Source organism: Notothenia rossii (assembly GCF_949606895.1).
Source record: "Notothenia rossii genome assembly, chromosome: 3".
NCBI classification, from domain to species: Eukaryota; Metazoa; Chordata; class Actinopteri; order Perciformes; family Nototheniidae; genus Notothenia; species Notothenia rossii.
Genome location: NC_136901.1, coordinates 53,715,598 through 53,735,089, shown reverse-complemented (window position 1 = coordinate 53,735,089; position 19,492 = coordinate 53,715,598). Strand labels below are relative to the sequence as shown.

The 19,492-nt window shown below is 42.7% G+C and overlaps 2 long non-coding RNA genes across 2 annotated transcripts in view; one reads left to right on the top strand and one right to left on the bottom strand.

Moving 5' to 3' along the window:
- The window catches only part of LOC307032483, a 33,642-nt gene extending 15,289 nt beyond the window's left edge, over positions 1–18,353 (top strand). The window contains exons 3-4 of the long non-coding RNA XR_013806275.1: positions 18,086–18,124; positions 18,236–18,353. This is a non-coding gene — a long non-coding RNA (uncharacterized lncRNA). The remainder of the gene's footprint in view (positions 1–18,085; positions 18,125–18,235) is intronic.
- On the bottom strand, positions 7,712–14,219 carry LOC307033643. The gene is made up of 6 exons (XR_013806594.1): positions 14,139–14,219; positions 13,076–13,144; positions 12,812–12,877; positions 8,476–8,538; positions 8,313–8,378; positions 7,712–7,947 (listed from the first exon to the last, which is right to left on the bottom strand). It is a non-coding gene; the product is annotated as an uncharacterized lncRNA (long non-coding RNA).
- Positions 18,354–19,492: the final 1,139 nt, after the last annotated feature.

Here is a 19,492-nt window from a genome sequence, read left to right as displayed (position 1 = left end):
CTGGTAACCCTTTAAATAGTCTGATACTACCAGGGCTCATCACCGCACTTTACAAGCCAGAAATAATGTTTAAATGGTCGGGGAAAGTGTTTTTAAACGTCTGGAAGAGAGTTGTAGCCTGTCATTTTGCACGATATCATTTAACATTGAACATCTCCTGGAAATGCACAGAATATGTCCATTTCCAGGAGAGATTCCATGTTAAATGATATCGTGCAAAATGACAGGCTAAAACACCCAGGGATACGTGTTTGAAAGGCGGGGAAAAGTTGTTTAAAATAGTCTGATACGTCCAGTGCGCATCACCCCATTTTACAAGCCAGGGAGGGTGTCTTAATCATGGGTAAACATTGTTTAAATAGTCTGATACCTGGCACTGTATTTGCCCCTGGGAACCTTCAAGGTTATACTAATGTTTTATTATTTATTTAATTATCACACGATTTTTTAAAAAACAGTATACAAAATATACATAATAAACATAATAACAACATGATTAGCAGGGGCCTGGGGGCCATATTAGCCGTCTAACTTGTACGGTGCACCGGGGAAAAAAGGTTGAGTCCACGGCCCCTGTCCCCTCATCAGGAGTATTAACCGGCCCTGAAGAAGAGGTATCGCTGCTCTCCGCCCCTGAGCCCTCTTCGGAGGTAGCTGACGGTGGTAGACCTCCTTCTGATGATGCTGCTGCAGCTGCTGCCGCCCTGAACATGGAGCAGATCTTCAATCCCTCCTTTATTCCAGGCGTATTCGCGTAGAACCGGTCTGCAGTGCTTACGTCGTGACACATAAACCTAGCGAGAATCGACCAGCTTTCTGGATCTTGGTGATGCTTGATATTGTCAGCCAGGGCAGTGCGCAAAATGGTGAAGGTGACGGCTGTTTCTAGCCCAGCATCAGCCCAAGCCCTCTTCAAGTGAGCGTTCAGGTTCTTGGAAGTGTGCTTCCCCGTTGTGAAAAGGAAGAATTCACTCTGAGGACCCGACAAGCCCTCTTTTATCCCCATCCACCGCATGACCCAGCTAAGAGACCCAGCTCTTGTGATCCTGCACGTGGATGATGTAGCCCTCAGCAGTGTCCCTTCTGTCCGCCTCAAAGACCTCCGTGTTGGTCATGTTTGCGTACACACCCGGACGGTGGCCATACAGGAGGCTCCAATGGAGGGTTAGATAGCCATATAGCAGGTACTGGGTGATTGAAGTCGGATTGCTAGCCATCAGGTCAAGGAGATCAGGGATGCGCTGCTCAGCGGCCGCCATGGCGGCGAGAAGCTCCGCCTGGCTCGGCAGACGATCCAGCTTGTACCTCTTCACCTTAAACTGGTGGACAGTGACAGACTTTTTCGAATTGTTCATGTTGGCTGTCACCTCTCTGATGATGTGGGTCATATCAGACTGGGTGAGCCTGCACCCCCGGAGCTTTGACTCAACCATTTCCTGAGGTACTAGTCTAACATTCTTCAGGAACAACAGCGATGTTGTGACTGCCCGGCCCGACTTTGAAATATACTCGCTCCAGCCACGGACCCTCTTCGTATCTTTTAGAAACAGCCAGTCTGACAGCCAGTCAACACCATGGGCCATGAATACGAGGAAGTTCTTTATCCGGCTGACCTTGGACAGACAATTCTCTTTCCATTTTACTGTCGGTGCGACACCCTCACAATGACCTCTGTATGTCTGAATGTACATCTCCATGCTTTTAGGCAACGTGATTTTACGCATGGTATTCCCCCGTCCCTTCCCAGTGGACCAGTGATTTGGGGGAGAGGGCCAGTCCTTAGCCAGATTAGCTTTCAGCTTATTGTAGACAGACTCACGGGTCTTCTGGCATACAGGGGTCTCACTACCGGAGGCTTCTGCGGACCGCATGACAGTCTTGGCCGGGGTCTTGAGAGGGGTATTGCTGCCGGAGGCTTCTGGGGACCGCATGACAGTCTTGGCCGGGGCCTTGAGAGGGGTCTCACTACCGGAGGCTTCTGCGGACCGCATGAATCTTCACCAGGGTCTTGAGAGGTGTATTGCTGCCGGAGGCTTCTTGGGACCGCATGACAGTTTGGACGGGGCCTTGAGAGGGGTCTCACTACCGGAGGCTTCTGCGGACCGCATGACAGTCTTCACCAGGGTCTTGAGAGGGGTATTGCTGCCGGAGGCTTCTTGGGACCGCATGACAGTCTTCACCAGGGTCTTGAGAGGGGTATTGCTGCTGGAGGCTTCTGGGGACCGCATGACAGTCATGGCCGGGGCCTTGAGAGGGGTCTCACTACCGGAGGCTTCTGAGGACCGCATGACAGTCTTGGCCGGGGTCTTGAGAGGGGTATTGCTGCCGGAGGCTTTTGGGGACCGCATGACAGGCTTGGCCGGGGCCTTGAGAGGGGTCTCACTACCGGAGGCTTCTGCGGACCGCATGAGTCTTCACCAGGGTCTTGAGAGGTGTATTGCTGCCGGAGGCTTCTTGGGACCGCATGACAGTCTTGGACGGGGCCTTGAGAGGGGTCTCACTACCGGAGGCTTCAGCGGACCGCATGACAGTCTTCACCAGGGTCTTGAGAGGGGTATTGCTGCCGGAGGCTTCTTGGGACCGCATGAAAGTCTTGGCCGGGGCCTTGAGAGGGGTCTCACTACCGGAGGCTTCTGCGGACCGCATGACAGTCTTCACCGGGGTCTTGAGAGGGGTATTGCTGCCGGGGGCCACTGTGTTCATGCCGGGGGTACTTGAGATTGCCAGGCCCTTAAATCGCATACACTCTTCCTCTTCCTCAAGCACAGCACCAGTGGCACTCTGCTTCCCGGGTTTTAGCCCCTTTTTCAGCCTGGAGCGCAGGGTCTTCACCTCATCAATGAGGGCATCCTTCTGAGCCCTCAATGCCACATTTTCCAGCCTCACCTGCCTGCAGTCCTCTTCGTCACACTCGGTATGTGGGGAGAAGGTGGAGGGTGCACCGGGTATTCCTCCTCATTGTCTATATCCAATGATGTAGCCATTCCAATGATGGGATTAGTCTCTCGGAGGTCATGGAGCAACTGCAGGGCCACACTATGCTTCAGCCTTGCCACAACCTGATGTGCCTCATCTCGGGAGAACTCAGGGTGGTCATGAGTTACATGACGGTCTATTCTCTTCCCAGCATACGAACACCCTGTGATAGGGCAGGGTTTGGTCCGAACATTTATTCTGCCATTGGCCATTTTAAGAATGATGCCTCTTTCCTCCAGGTTCCGCACTGCATGTTTGTGCTTAAGGTGCTTGTTCAAAGCCAGATAGCAAAGTCTGCACACCGGGCATTCGGACAACATCCTTACTAAAACAGACACAATTAACTGTATTTAAATTGTTTTCTGTTTCTCCGTTTATATGCGTCAGCGTAACCGGTGATTGCAACCATAGGTCCGATGCTTCACCGGGTTACCACCGAGTTAAATGGTCCCACCTCCGCACCAACGCGGGGCTGACATTGGGTCCGATGCATCAATTCATGGTGCCCCGACCATGAGAGGGTTTGGGGTGCCCCGGAACCAGGCAGTACCCCAGCAGGAAACACGTTTTATGGTCAAAAGAGGAAAGAGTGATATAACCGGGGTAAAGCAAAGAAAGTGTCCGACAATAGTGACTTGTGAGGCGGCCAGAGAATCTGTTATCTCTCGGTCCTATCCTCCAGGTAATGTATTCCAATTCATCCATAGAAAAGGGGTGAAAGTGAGAAAATGTATCCGGAAATAGTGTCTCATAATGCGGATCGAGTCTCCTCAAACTCCCCTTGCATTCCTCCACAGTCAGAAAAAGTCTGAGTTCACTTTTTGGAGATCCATAGAAAAGGGGTGAAAGTGAGAAAATGTATCCGAAAATAGTGCCTCATAAGGTGGGTAGAGTCCCCTGCCAACTCCCCTTACATTCCTCCAGTGACCAGTTTGCAAATTTAAAGTTTGGTAAGAACCATGCTGGGGGGTCTCCAGGCAACAAATGTATCCGAGCCAGAGTGCACATGGAGCGGATACATTCCTCCATGAAATCAGACACCCGTTTTTTTCTGAGTCCTCTCAAAAACCGGGTTTCCGATTTCGTGCAGACGGTAGTCTGAAATTGATGAATGAATTTTTTGGACGGAGAAGGGGAGGCTTGGATTCCCCTCTTTGTTGTAAGAACCAACGGGGGAGTGGAAAAGTGTCCGGGGCTTCGGCCCAAAGCGCCGAAGGGTTGAGCTTTTTCGAGCCCCTTCTCTCCGCTTCTCCGTTGGCACTCTGCCATTTTTTCGAATTGTGCTGCCTCCAGGACAGAGACCGGGGAAATCTCCTCTCTGTGGCCCCTCCAAGACCCCCAAAGGACGGACTAAAGACCTCCAGCATGTGTCCCTGAAATGGGCACCTCCATAACCTTGCACACCGTGAGTCCCCGGGCCCCCGGACTTAAGCACTCCCCCACGGACTAAACCCAGATGATCACACCCTACAGAACCTCATGCCCCTGGTAACCCTAATGGGGGGGGTGGATTTTGCGGTGCTTTACCGTCCGCCCATCAGCATCCATATTTGGCCTTCTGCACGGCACCCCCCCCCTGCACTGGAGGTTCACACTTTAACTTGTTTGTTATATTTGATTTCTGTCTCCAGAGACAGAAATCTGTCCATTTCGTTAACATTTGACTCACGAAATGTACAAGAAGGTAAAAGCAGCAGAGTCACTCTCAGACTCACAGGCACACACATGCAGAGATCCAGGGTGATGCACATGGCTTTTCTACCCAGCAATAAATCTAAAGTGGCGTGAATAGAGGCAGAGCGCAGCCGAGAACAGGCTGCTTCACAGCACTTTACAAGCCAGGAAAAGTAATTGAATCCTGAGTATACATGTTTTAAATAATCTGATACCTCCAGGGCGCATCACCGCATTTTACAAGCCAGGGAAGGTGCATGGGTAAATATTGTTTAATTGTTTAAATGTTTTTAAATGTGTGGAACAGTGTTTTGTCACTTTTAAAACTCTCCCGCCATTGACCGGAGAAATTGGGTTGATGTTCTATTCAATCTGACCGTTAATATTCCATTGAGACGAAGTACGTACAATGACCGGAGTGATCCCATGTTAATTTTGTCCCAAAACCGGAGCATTCCCTCACCCATGCGTACGCACTAAGCACAAACACGAGAGAGACGAGAAACTGCGACACCGTTGGCAGAAGGAAGAATGGAGAGAAATATGTGGAAATAATACCATCAATAAAATGTTACCTCTCATTTATCATATATGAATTCATTTTCACAAATTGATTAAACCCAATCTTAAAATGATTTAACAAACGCCTGTTTGAGACTCCTCAGTGCACACAAAAACATAACTTTGAGAAATAAATAAATACGGATATGTAATTTAAAACCATCTCTAATATGTTGTGTTAATGTTATGAAATGTTTTCTCATAAATTATGCGGTAGGCAGGAAGACAGAATTCCGTCTAAACTGACGCCGTTTTGCATTTCTATAGGTTGTAGAGACGAGCATGGTTTTATATGCTAACACGTTTAATCGTGTTTTATGCCGCTTGCTAAGACTTGATAAGTTGCTCGTAAAACACAGGAGGTATGAAAACTAAGAACACCATATGTGGAAAATTGTACAGCTAATATTACTCAACACATTAGTTGTATTTCCTTTAACTGGGGGGGGGTTGAGATGCACAGGCTGCAGCGGAGACGCTGCGCAACGCTGACCGACAGCTGGGACACAAACCACCAAGTACAAAAAAATAATTCAGATCCAGTCGTCATGACTCCACTCCGGAGGGATTCCCCGATCATTTCTTAGAGTTTCTCATCAAGGGGGTGTCTCCTGTCCCCGGTACAAACACACTGCCTGAGGAAGGTTAGGCTATGTGTATTATTTTTGTCATTAACCTTTTTCGGACCACTTATTTATTTATTTTGGTGACGACCCGACCTCCATGCTGCTACTCTGGTTCAAACTGCATCCACCAAACAATATGATTTATCTCGACCTCCCCAAAATAACCAAAATCTGACACGGTGTGAGATGTCTTTTTTAGCTGTTCTGTCGTCATTTTCTGCGATCTTCTTCATAAAGTCCGTAGGCCTGTTTGAGACGAGCTGCGGCTCGCCTAGAAAGTAGACGAGAATAGCCGATCACAGCCGGAGCAGCCGGGGGAGGTCTCAAAAAACTCGCCTGAAGTCAGACAGCTCGGAGTCGGCTTCTTCTTCTTCTTCTTCTTCTTCTCTCGGTTTTTTGGCGGATTGCAAACAACAAAATTGATATACTGTATATGTGAGCCTGTTTTGTAGAAGTCCTCGCTAAATATGGTCATATGACTTTTTGGGTATGTGAAATAGTAGATCATTGGTATAAATGGTCTGAAATCTCCATTTTACTCTGTGTAGTATGATGTGTCCAATTACAACATTGTTAGTATCAGTGATTACATTCTAAAAGTGTAATTCATTTGTGGTAAATGTATGACATTCTGTGTTTAAAGAGAAGTTTATTTCTGTAGTAAGTACAGTGCAATGAAGAATGTCTGTCTTTTTCTTTACTTGTCCCTCTGTGCTTTCTACCTCTCCAACAGTATGAAGCTCCAGGTACAAGATGTATTTATTTATTTAATATATTTAAGTTTACTTTGTTTACAGTTAATATGTTGTTCAAGTTCAGATAAAAAATCTTTCTTTTTAAAAAAACATTTTTTTCTTCGACCGGAGTTTTAAAAAAAGAAAGAAAAAAGTATAGGTTAAGGAGCGGTATCGGAAAAAAACCAAACAATACCCAACCCTAATGGTTGATATCACATTAATTAATTGACAATAGTAATATTCTTCATTATTCCATTGTTTAGTTATTACAATTTCAGAAGAGTTTAGTTTCACTTACCAAGATGGCATCTTTAATGTCATATAACATTTACATACAATCACTCCACCAACTCCTCTCCTCACACACTACCCTCCTCTCTCTCCTCTCCCACTACCCTCCTTTCTCTCCTCTCCTCTCCCACTAACCTCCTTTCTCTCCTCTCCCACTACCTTCCTCTATCTCCTCTCCCACTAACCTCCTTTCTCTCCTCTCCCACTACCTTCCTCTATCTCCTCTCCCACTAACCTCCTTTCTGTCCTCTCCCACTACCCTCCTCTCTCTCCTCTCCCACTAACCTCCTCTCTCTCCTCTCCCACTACCCTCCTCTCTCTCCTCTCCCACTGCCCTCCTCTCTCTCCTCTCCCACTACCCTCCTTTCTCTCCTCTCCCACTGCCCTCCTCTCTCTCCTCTCCCACTACCCTCCTCTCTCTCCTCTCCCACTAACCTCCTTTCTCTCCTCTCCCACTACCTTCCTCTATCTCCTCTCCCACTAACCTCCTCTCTGTCCTCTCCCACTACCCTCCTCTCTCTCCTCTCCCACTAACCTCCTCTCTCTCCTCTCCCACTACCCTCCTCTCTCTCCTCTCCCACTGCCCTCCTCTCTCTCCTCTCCCACTACCCTCCTCTCTCTCCTCTTCCACTGCCCTCCTCTCTCTCCTCTCCCAATACCCTCCTCTCTCTCCTCTCCCACTAACCTCCTTTCTCTCCTCTCCCACTGCCCTCCTCTCTCTCTCTCTCCTCTCCCACTACCCTCCTCTCTCCTTTCCTCTCACCACCCTCCCTTCACTCCTCTCTTTCATCTCCCCTCATTCCTCTCATCTCTCCACCCTTACCCTCCACCAACTCCTCTCCCCTCACTCCTCCAACTCCTCTCTACCCACTTCTGAAATTAACTACAGTAGCTTTCTTTTTTGGGCAGTAATGGAATTGTAAACTTGGCTCTTAACGTCCTTCCAGCTCCGACTGCACAGCACAGGTTCTGCATCCAGAGCCGTTACACACGGTTCTTTTCCAGGCGCCCTTTGTAGTGTGATGAACCGGCCGAGTTGGCGCCGGACTGCTGCTTTTTCTTTAGAGGTCCAAGGCCTGCACCTGAAACAGAAATCACAAATGTAAAAGAGGTCGTCCTCACTGTTGGAACAATCATTCAGTCCAGCAAATTAATTTATATTATTTATGGATGAATTGTGGTTTTGAGTGTATGTGCTTGGTGGCAGCTTGGTAGTATAAAAATCTCTAACAACCGTTATCTCTGTCCTCTGTAAGCATCAAAACACCAATTTAAATAAAGTAAATATAGATTTATGACAAAATAAAGCTTAAATAGAAGTTAGTGCCTCGCTAAAGGGCAGGTCAAGCAGAAATAGACATTCTTCTTAAATGTGTTTCTCTATAGATTGCGTCTATTCATATTATGGATATTGGATATAATCCTGTTGTGAGTACATGAAATGTACCTGCTGTCTCAGCCCTCTTTGGCTCCTGCGAGCGTCTCTTGGTGGAGATCAGAAGGTCGGCTTCTTCTACAAGGAGAGAAGAAATCCCCTTAGCATTAGCTTTGATTCATCATGCTAACAGATATCAAAGTGTCCCGGCAATAAACTGAAGTGATGTTCATACCTTCTGAATCCTCCATTAGTTCAGCCGTAGCCGTCGTGTTGGACCGCTTTGCTTTAGAAGGCCCTTTCAGAAAAGAACAGGAGGAGAAATATAACATACTGTATATTATCTATATGACTGTGTGGAGGAAGCACTTCACACACCACACTATGGCCCAATCCCAAATCACCCCCTCGACCCTACCCCTCCGTGACAGAGTGAACTCCGTCTGTAGCCACACTCGCAGCTGAATGAAGTTCCCTCCATTAAGGGTTAAGGGTATAAATCGGGGCTCTTACACCTTTTCCAAAGTCAAATTCAAGCACTTTTCAAGCATTTTCAAGGTGCATTTTCAAGCTTTTCAAGCATCTTACAGCTGTTGTAAATTACATATTTATCTACATGTACTTATACTCAAATTAGTATTTCCCTGCCTCACATTAAATCAGATGTTCGTTATGCTGTATAAACAACCAAATGTGTGTTTTGTGATAGCATTCTATACGAGGGTGAAAAATTAAAGAAAACTAAGTTTAATATTTCAAAATGAGTGATCTGTACGTAGACTGGGCATGCCATTTAAAACAATCAGCCAAATAACTTTTCAATACATTATGATTACTATTTTTGAGGTACTTTTAGGTTGGCAGTAAACACAAGTCAGAGGTACATGGTGTACTTCGACTCCACTACATGTATTTAATACCTTTAGTTACTTCACAGATGTGGATGAATGATGTGAAATATAATCAAGTGTTGAATCAGACTTTAGTTCCACCTGGAGTAAATCCACAAGCTACCCTGCAGTATACAAAGTCATTCAAACTAGCTGCACCTTTACCAGCTTTGAGAACACTTTAATTATCAATCATTATAAAACATATCATATATATTATTCTGAAATGGACCAATCTGCACAATCACTACTTTCACTATATTTTGATGAGAATACTTTTCTACTTTTACTTGAGTTACATTTTGAATGCAGGACTTTTACTGTGACCGAGTATTCCTACACTCTGGTACTTGTACTTTTACTCAAGAACAAGACCTGAGTACTTCTACTTTTACTCAAGTACAAGATCTGAGTACTTCTACTTTTACTCAAGTACAAGATCTGAGCACTTCTACTTTTACTCAAGTACAAGATCTGAGTACTTATTCCACCTCTGGTATTGTATTAGCCTGAATTGTAGCCACAAAATCACGCAGAGCTGCATAAAAATAGACTCACAATGGTAACAAGTGGAAAATAATATTTACAAATGTGTACAATGATTTGTAGGTAATTTTGACTACTCAAGACACCTGACTTATACATCTTCAAAGGAAGACTGTGTTCATTCTACAATTACATGGGATTAAAGCTAAATGTAGTTTTACTTGTATAATACTTCAATTTTAGATAAAAGACAGTTTGTTTTCATCTGTTTTCAAATAAACAAAGTAGTGGCTTTCAGAATATTAAACTTGTTTCGGCAAATTTAGATGATAAATACAACTTTGAAGCTTGTAATGGCATAATTACAAGCTTAGAACGGACTAATGTAACATCACAGCAAGCATAACAACAGCCGGTGTTTCTTGTGAGTGTTTCCCCGGTACACAAACACATTTGCGAGATTCCCCCAGACCAGTAATACAAAATAAAATGTGTCTTCGGGTCAATGTGACTGATTTCGATAGAGCAAGTCACATTTGGTTTAGGCACGAAACATACCACCAGTAGAAATACATTGCTTTCAAAATCGCTCTGTGTCGAATCAATAGATTATATTTTGTGACTATAGCTGTGTCCCAATTCAGTGGCCGCATCCTCCTGAGGATGCATTCGGAGACCACATATGTCACTTCCGCCAAACGAAGGCTGTCCCAATTTAAAAAAAAGACAAGACTCCTCCGAATTCGGCCCGCAAATGCAGCCTTCTTTCTCCAAATTTAGAGGATACATCTGATGTACACTCCACGGTGTACCATATCCCAGGATGCAACGGGTGACGGTGACGAATGAGTTTTAAAAAAAATATATAGCTTGTAACGTCCCATCAACGGCTACAACGGTTTCAGCTGGATTCGTTTTTAAATGTAAGTATGGGGTTTCAACATAGGGTTTCAACCATAGGTTTCAAGTCACCCAAATAGTAAACGACATGAAAGAAAAGTAAACCTATTTAATTTTGTATTTAAATATACGGGCAATTGGAGATGTCTTCTTTATATTACATACATAAAATAATATGAAGTGAAAATATTTCTAAACCCTGTTTGGTTTTCATATTGTTGGGATTCATTATAAAGCTAATTTATTTATTTAACTGCTTTTGTTATACAAATCTTACTGCAACAATTTTGTTTTAATAGGGAGCAAGGAGCAAACTGCGCAATTTATCCAGATGCACGGGGATTTTTTAACTTAATTTAAACATATTATATAACACCAAAATAAGTACAGCGAGATCTGACTCCATATTGAACAGTTTTGAAAACAGTTTGAAAACAGTTTGAAAACAGTTTTGAAAACAGTTTGAAAATATTTTGCCTAGTGTCAGAAATTATTACTGGCACTTGTGACTGCAGCTGGTTGCTAGGTGACGGGGGCGGCAAAATATAGGGGTAACTGCCTGTGACGTACAAGGACATGCTCCGTAGACCGTCTCATTTCGCAGGGTCCTCCGCGGACTGCGAGGCCCAGCCTCTGAATTGGGACACACAGCATACACGAAATGCCGTGAGACTGGGTTGAATTACAACAGTGAGTGCTTCATCCTCTGAACACCACACGATGGCGACTGTGAGGCACATATTAACATAGGTACGATCCTCTGAAATGATTGTCCCCTGCAATTATTATTATCCCTCAATCGAGTTCGCTATTCAGCTTGCTAACGTTAGCTTAAACAAACATAACATGCAACGTTAGCCTAATCTAAAATGCTCTACTACGGCGTACCTTTCATGTGGCTCGTCAGTGCCGACTCTCCCATCGTTATTTTTGCAAACTTTGCAGGAGGCTACTCGTGGGCTTGACCCTCGTCTTAGCCATGGCTTGTATTTGTCTTCTGCTAGCCAACGCTAGTTGAAACTGCAACCTCCTGGCATACTGTCATCTATCACTCTCATCAGAATGCCCAGGTCACACACGTAACGAAAAAAACTTGCAGGTCGCGCGCATAGCACGGGAAGGCCGCAGCGGAGCTGTTTTATGTAGAAGCGAAGCAATTAAGCTAGCTCCGACTTCTTTATTTTCTTTTAATCTAAAAAGCAAACTATTCAGTCAGACAGCAATTTAATGTAAAAGTAAGGCATTTACATTTTCAAGCACTTTATCTCAATTTCAAGCACCATTCCCAAAATTCAAGCACTTTCACAACCTTGAAAACACCACGTCAAATTTCAAGCATTTTCAAGGATTTCAAGCACCTGTACGAACCCTGATAAATACAGCGGCAAGCTTTGGGATGGCCTCCCCTCTCTCCGGCAGAAACAGGAAATTCCGTAACTGTATGTAACAGCGGTTTCAAATCAGCATCTATTTGACAAAACATTAACATTGATAGCTAAAATAAAACTCCAAACATCTTTAATTGTGTTACTTTTTTGTAAAATTATTTTAGTTTTAAACCTGATGTTTATAAGCTTCTTAGTTTTCTCAACAGTCTGTAAATATACACAACTTTATAATAAAATGCACACATTTACCTTTTTCTAGACTAAACACAGGTATGATCCTAAGTTAAAAACATATGAGGTTATCATGAGGTTGTTAACATCGCAGTTTATCAGTGGATGTTTGCTGGAACTACGTGTAAACAGCGTGTTTCCGGACGGACAAACACAGCGTGACTCCGGTCAGGTAGAGACTGGTCTCCAGTCAGCACCGCTGCAGACTCGCTGTTTGAGGGCTTGATAGCCCACTCCCCCTCCACACCGCTCCACACTCGTTGGTTTGGAACAGCACTTAATATGGCGGACTCTCCGCGCGAACGCGCAAACGGAGGGGGAGTGTGTAGGGGTACGGTGTAGGGCGTAATTCGGGATTGGGCCTAAGTCTCACATCTTTTATTTTAGTCTTTATAAAGTAAATGAAATGTGCTTGTTCATTTTCAAAACAGTAGATTGTTTTCCTTGAAAAGAAAACGTGTTGTTCTGCTTTTGTTCACAAATATAAATATATATATATATATATATGTACAGATGCTAGTTATATTTGTAAAATGTTTTGGCATTACTATACTGGCCCGGCCAATTGAGCTATTTGAAATATAATCGCAATACAATTATTTAGTTTAATGTAACTGATTGTAACTGACAGTTGCTAAACAAAAGCAGAAGAAAACAAAAATGAGAAAGAATGTACCTGGTGTCTTAGGGCTTTTCGGCTCATCTGAGCGTTTCTGCAGTGATGTCAGAACATCAGGTTCTTCTGCAAGGAAAGAACAAATCAGCAGGAACTATGATTAATTATCTGACAGTTCCACTGTCAGCAAAACAGGTAAAGGCTTAATCATTATTCTTTTTCAGGTATTTGGAGACAGTATGTCAGATGAATTTAGAAAGTACTTTGCAGATTAAACAATAATGTTAAAAATTGGGTCTTGAGGTGGTTAAAAAGTTCTCTTACCAGAGACCTGGACATCACTTTCACCATGTTGTGCCGCCTGTTGAGCTACTTTTGAAGGAATGCTTTCTCCTTTGTTTGAAAGACAAACACAAATACAACATGCACATTAGGGTCCATTTAAAAAAGGCACACTTGTTCAAATGTAAAATGTGCTAAAACAATGCAAATGTAATCTACAAGCCATATTTCCCGGCCTCTAATGATTTTGATTTGTGAGCATAGATAAATAATAGTTGCATAATAGTGTATTTGTTAATGTAATACATTTTTCTCAAATGCAAATAAAGATTTGACCACTAACAAACACATCTGCAATAACGCACACAAATTTCATTTCCGGTGCGAAATAAGGTGACCTGAAGGGGCCCTGACCGATCGTCAGACTACGGTCCCGCGCGAGCGCCTTTTCCTGCGGGTGAATAACCTGACCCCCGGCTCGATGAGCGAACTATGAATAAATCAAAGAAAAGTAGCGGAGGAACACAGGATTTAATTCTGTGTGGACAGAGTTATATGCTTTCACAGCAAACGATGCTGGTTTACCGGTATGTTTGATATGTAGAGAGAAGTTGTCAATGGTGCTGCAGCCTTTAAGTATCGAGTAACAACAAGGGAGAGGAAGACAGCTGACAATCTTCAGTCATAATTCAATGGGGTATGTAATTTATTTCAGAAAACCCTTTTTGTTATATTCCATGGAATGCTCTTAACGTCCCGAAATAGCATGGATAATTTACAAAGGCTTTCAAAACACAGCAGGAGCCCAAGACAATTATAAAACTTATCATTATTTCAGTACAGTTCAATTGGTTTTATTTTAATAAACGGTCATCAACCGTTAGTGCCAAAGCAGCAGGCTATAATATATTAATTACTGCTGTAGACTACAACCACTACTTGTTTAGCTAGCATAAACTCAACAAAGCTAGCGTTAGCTGGCTAACTGACGTTATTTTGCCGCTAAACTGCACGATATAAAACATTGGTCTTCAAAGCGGATTTAATCCTCAATCACAATAATAATATTCAAAGTAATACTGGGCAAGTAATGGGCAAAACTTACCGTTGATTGACGCGCCATGTCAGCGGGCTGGTAGCGACACGAACCGTTAGCCCCACAGTCAAGCCTCGTCGTTGTGATAGCTCCGCCCCTTAGCTCCAACCCCCCTCCCTCCCCCCATATATACAGGTGAAAATTACTTTTGCGACACATTTATCGCAAGATGTGTAGCAAAAGTCAAAACCGCAGATTCGTCTATTTATACTGCCAAAGAGCAGATTCGTCAAGTTGTAATGACTGATTTGAGAGGTTGTAATAACCAAGTTGCAGTTGTAATGGAAAATATATTTAAAAAATATGTATTTTTCTGCAAGTGAACATTTCATCACTAAGTTCATTTTTTTTCTTCTGTGAATTCAGATTTGGTTCATAGTTACGTGGATATTTTATACAAGTGTAAATTTGGTTCACAGTTACGTGGATATTTTATACAAGTGTAAATGTATGCACACAAGCTCAGATTATTTTTCTACAAGTGCTCACACCAGGTTTTACACGCTCTCGCATTTTGCACCATATCTACCTTCATAGAGAAAGGTGGTTTAATATTTGTATATATTTTTAAACATGCACATACATGATCTATCTCCATGTTCTTTGAAAGACATTGTGTCTTCACAGATCATTGAAATGTCTGTGAGTACAGGCTTTACGCTGCGCTCCCGCGAGGTGCAGTGGGCATGCATAACACGGCGCTAACAGTTCACGAGTGAGTGTGAGTCTCTCCCCCCACCCCCCCGGCAGAGTTGTGCACAGGCCGACGGGTTATAATGGATTTTGACGGGAATGCCACGATCCTGTCCGTCAAAATGACGGGCAGCGAAAAAGTCTAGCGCAACCTCTGTTGAGGAGCTCTACGGATCTGTCCATTTGGGTATGGTCACGTCACTGTACCAAGGAAGAAAAAGAGAAATCGAGGCATTCTGGGACAGCATAGACAGGTCTTTTCTGTGTTAGAGTTTTACTCGCTACACGGTGTACTTTGAGGGTATGCGACTTTGCAGACCGTTTACATGCATAAAACTAGGATGGGTCAAATGCAGAGAAACAAAACAATTTCCCCACAAGGGATTAATAAAAGTCAATTTTCTTCTTCATACACAACCACCTCCTGGGTGCACCTGTGTGCCGATTGTGTGTGAGTAGCACAATAACAATTATTTGGAAAAATGCATATCCGTGATGGCATTATTTCAGATTTCTATCACTAATCATCTGAATTTCTTGCCCGACTTTAATGTTTGTATAGTTTCTGTTGGGAGTTTATTTATCGATGTTCAAATGGGCTGCCTATTTGTGTCAAATGTGTTAAGAGTCGGTGCTTATTCCCTAAAACATGACATTTTTCCAAATGCGTATTAATGTTAATAAATGTTCTTCTAAAATCGAATTGAAAGGTTTACAAAATGTTTATGTGTTATTTACTTTTTGGATGACTTGTATTTATTGAATCCATTCCCTTTTTTTCGATCTGTACTGATATGAAGCGATTGTAATATGATTCAAACCCCATAAACTAAAGTTTGAACAATTATTTTGTAAATTCTTACGTATTATTTAAAACATAAATAAACATGAACAACATAACAGCACAAATGAACGTCATTTTTTGCGAGTGGTGACGCTGTTTCATCGGGGGGTAAAATGTACCCCCCTCTGCGGTCCTAGTGTTAACCTGTTAAGCCCTGAGCCTGTTTTTCAGGCCTCAGGCTCGAAAATTACATGCCCAGAACAAATGACAATATCTTCACTTCTAAAACGGGTAAATTAATATTCTTTTTTCTAAAAGCAATAATACACCTGTGAGTTGGCTGTAGAAGAGTCAGAATCAATATACATTCAGATTGAACATAGTAAAAAAATGTAAATTATAGTTTCCGTCCAAAACAAAAACATTACTTATAGTGAAAACCACCCTTGAATTATGGGATAGTAGACAAAAAGCTTTAGGAATCCAAATTATAACATAAGTACCCTGTATCACGATTGATCCAAAACAAGTGAAATTTGACCTTTTTAGAGAGGTTTATAAAAAAAAAAACCTCTGGGGTCATTTGGGTGTATTTGCCATATCTCTGGAACCCAACCGATTTTGATGATTGACAACTCTTTTGAACCGTTAGAGTCAATAGAATCAAGGGGGCATTCCTAAATCCACCTACACGTTACCATTGAGGAGTGAGGGTGATGCGCAAGCAGTTTGCCCAAACTGAAAGCTATGTTACGCTCTGAAAACTGAAAACTAGGCTTATTGCCATAAATGTGATGATGGATTATCAGTAATCATTTGAAAAGGGACACAGAGACATTGGATTAACCTTCAGCAGGGTTTATAAGCGTTTGAATGCCATTGAACACAACTTTTGATCAGAAAACAGCAAAGGTAAGACATATTTGCCATTTTTGCCCCGTAAAGTGAAGTTGTGTGTTGTCTTTTCTGGCTTCGCTGCCGTGAGTTTTGGTCGCACAGTTATGATACTTGTAACGATCAACTATCAAAAATAACTGTGGCACAAGGGGTTCTTGATATGAAATAATATTATAAAGGCAAAATAGAACTGATAAACGGACAATCTACTCTTTCCACAAAATAGTGTCCACGGTACTGTATTTAGCTACTACTGTCTACATCCACACATTCACAAAATAAACAGAGACAGGTTTTATGCGTTATTCAATTATATTGACAGTTTTCCAGCCAAGAAAAACACAAACAAAACATAACAAAAAGTCCGCTCGGCGACAAACCAAAATTGTCTTTCCTGCCTAATCCAGGCCATAGTTCATTGACACAAACCTGTTGCTCCTGCGCCTGTCGGCAGCAAAAAACTGAAATGTTTATAGGCCTATTTAGGCTATAATCCACAAAAAAATAAAATACGATGATCGGCGTGGCACAAAGGAGCGATCTCACCCTGTGTTGGAAATGTTTTGATAGATGATAGATTTTGGGGATTTTCATGATCTAGTTAGATGCTTTTGTAGTCCTGTGGGGGGTCACAAATTGGTCAGTGGGCTGCAGCATAAATTATCTTTGAAAGTGTCATTTGCGGAGTCTATTTGTATATAACATTAAACAAGGGATTCTTATTATTACATGATATGCTTATTGTGCTCATGAGATTGCTATGACTATAAAATAAATACACACAATCACTAATCCCAGGTTCTGATGGGTTAGATACCAACGAAGGGAAGAAGAAAGTTTTCAGCTTGCAATAGAAAGTAGCAAGGTCAGGTGCAGACACTGGAAGAATAGAAGGAGTTATTCATAAACAGGACATCACTCCGACCTTGAGCTTTGGGTGTGCAAGGCACACATGTAAGTGTTGATAATGAAGAAGTGAAATGCGCGATTAAACTGCATTCCTTATTCACATTTCACCTGATATTCGTTATGTATCCACATTTTAACCACACCCAATCCTGGTATAAGCATGCCATGATGTTTAAAAGTGCAAACCTTTATTTATTGTTAAGAGTATTAAATCAACACAAACTTTGTTTAGCATTCAGCACTATCATTTGGTTTGGGCTATGTTGTTATACACTAGAATCGCTCATTACAGAGTCTGTAAATCTTCCAAAAATATTTAAGCTACACCTTTTACTTTTCACAGGGACAGAGGAACACACTCTGACCCTCATTAAAGTGAGGTCAGAGAATGACCAGCTTTTTACAGGCCGAAGGCACACCGCAAAGAAAGCCTGGGAGTGAGTGACATTTTCCTGGTTGGGAACATATGATCCTTAGCATTTACATATTGGTGGTTACAATTTGTATTTTAATATTGTCTGCTGAACCTGTGAGTTTAAATATCAATTGCTTTGTTAGATGACACCTGTTGCTGCAGACCTTATTAATTGCTGACCAGCTTGAAACCTCTCTTGTATAACTCAGGGAAATTCTAAAGGCCCTTGGGCTATGCGGTTCTGTAACCCCCACACAGATCGGGAAAAAGTGGGACAACCTAAAAAGAAAATACAAGGTAATAATTATGTTGTAATTTTTTCGTTTACTCTTGTGTGTCTGTGAAACCATGGTTGTGTCTGCTCAGCATATTGATGTATAACTTTACTTCTTGTTTGTGTTTTTGTAGGAGTTGAGATGCCCCCCAACTGGGACAGGGACCGACAGGGGAGAGGCCACAGCAGCCACATGGCCGTATTTTACGGCCATGCATGAGGCCATCGGTGGGAGGCCATCCATCGATCCTCCCACCCTGATGGACTCGGCCACTGCTGCTGTGGCTTCTGGCAGTGGATCAACATCCACTGAGGCTGTCCAGAGCTAGGACACAGTGGAGGATGAGGAGGCCGACAAGTCTGTCTCGGACAAGCAGGAGGAAGTTGAGCCATCCACCTCTGCCGCTCCCCCTCCCCGGAAAAAAAAATGCAAACCACAGCTGTTGCAGTTCCTGGAGGCGGCCAAGGAGGAGGACCGCTTCAACCGCCAGCAAGCAGCCAGCGAGGAAACCTCTAAAAGGTTCCTTGAACTATATATATATATATATATATATATGTATACAAATATTTAAGTTTGTAATAAACATTTAAGTTTGTCGTTAAATCAAGCATGTAGCCTTCTTTACAGTTCGAAATACAGAACAAAAACCAACAACTGTTAACTGAAAAGATAGGAGATCTTTATATTATACAAAGCTGAATATACATGTTATGATTGTGACGTGACTAAAAAGCCAACGTTTTGAAAGTCATTGTGCAACCAAAGGCATAACTGTCTATAGTCATACTAAAACTCATAATGAACCACTTTAATTTCTGAATTTTAAATCTCCACCTCAAATAATTATGCGCCTAAACCAACCGTGTGTAAATTATCCAAATGCAATATCAGGGATGTTATATTAATAAAATACATCAATATAAATTGAGTCAAGTTACTGCAGCTCAAGCCCAATAAGTACAGTACAATTACTAACACATGTACCTTCTTTCTTTTTAAGTTCAGTCAAACCAATATTTTATCACTGAACATGACTCAATTTCAACACTAAACGTAACACTTTCAGACGAAATTCTGTGTTGGCCTATTTCACATATAATTTGTAATAAAGACATGGGTCTGTAAAGTCCTTTGCTCTAAATAAACTTGAGCAAGGTGAAATTGGAAATAAGGCATATAAATGGCACAAACAAAAGAACAGAGTAATGCATCTGGCCAGTAAATGCATTTTTAACCTGACAACAAAACAAATGGGTAACAAAAAAACTGGCCATAACAAAACTTCCTCTCAACAATAATCGTGATCGTGCAGCGGGCTGTGGTCAGGAGCCGAGATTTGGTCTGCCAGTCTGTCTCTCCGGCCCTGTCCACCTCACTTCCCCCTCACAGG